A 1,274-nucleotide genomic window follows, 5' to 3' on the forward strand; every position below is an offset into this window, starting at 1 on the left:
GGGCAGGCATGGGGTGGTAAGAAGTGCGCCACAAGCTTGGCAGTGAAGAACACACAGCTATAAACAACTCCAAAATGATCAGTTAAAAACACGGAAATCCACAGCTGGATAAAACTAGCTTTAGGGACAACAAGAAAAAGTATTTAACATCCCTGGGCAGCCTGTTCCAGTGCTTGACAACACTTTCAGAGAAGAAATTTTTCCTCATATCCAATCTAAACCTCCCCTGGTGCAGCTTGAGGCCATTTCCTCTTGTCCTATCACTTGTCACCTGGGAGAAGAGACCAACACCCACCTCTCTGCAACCTCCTTTCAGATAGTTGTAGAGAGCAATAAGGTCTCCCCTGAGCCTTCTCTTCTCCAGGCTGAACACCCCCAGCTCCCTCAGCCGCCCCTCACAGGACTTGTGCTCCAGAGCCTTCCCCAGATCTGTTGCTCTTATATGAACATCAAGATGAACATCACACCCCTGTGATGCTGAGATACTGCCAACTTACTGAAACCCTCATGTCAATGCCAACACCAGAGGAGAACCACTCATTTAGGACTCAGAGAACAGAGGAACCAGGAAAAAGAGTAGAAACTAAGAAGTGTGTCTGTGACACCATTTAAACTGTAATAATAACACTATTGAGACTTCCTCTCTGTGCACTCTAACTACATTTCATTATTTTTAAAAAATAATGATTAGATCTAGACTAATGGTGATTCTTAAACTAGAGTTAAGTTTTCCATCGTCGTAACAACAAATTCTTAGCTTTGCTTCATAGATAAGGTGTCATTCCTTTGCCCATCTATAAGATTCTGAACCTAACACTTCGTAACTGGTTTTACCTGGACTGTCTTTTCTCCCCCATTTTTCTAGCAGGGGAGTAATTTTCTGCCATTTACCCTTCAGTCTCTTCCTTTGCATTTGCTCCACCTTACCTTCAGCTCAACTTGGCAAAATGGCCATAGGAATTTATCAGTAGAATGATAGAAACATACGATGCTTCACTTACAAAAGGAGACGAACAAGTGAAAACAATACATGGATGCAGCAATGATTAGCACATTGGTAAATCACACTTTTGGTTCATCCAACCATAGAAAACAAGAATAAAGGGCACTGAATGAAGGGTAAAAGGTGGCCATTTCAAAATTATTAAAAAGTAGTAATGATTTATCACATAACATCCAATAAACTGAAGAATCCTTTATCGCACAAAAGTTTACCTTTACACCAACTTTGCTTCAGCAAAAATAATAACAAGTCTTATACAGTGGACATGTAC

This window comes from Eurypyga helias, unplaced genomic scaffold, assembly GCF_000690775.1.
Source record: "Eurypyga helias isolate BGI_N326 unplaced genomic scaffold, ASM69077v1 scaffold12642, whole genome shotgun sequence".
NCBI classification, from domain to species: domain Eukaryota; kingdom Metazoa; phylum Chordata; class Aves; order Eurypygiformes; family Eurypygidae; genus Eurypyga; species Eurypyga helias.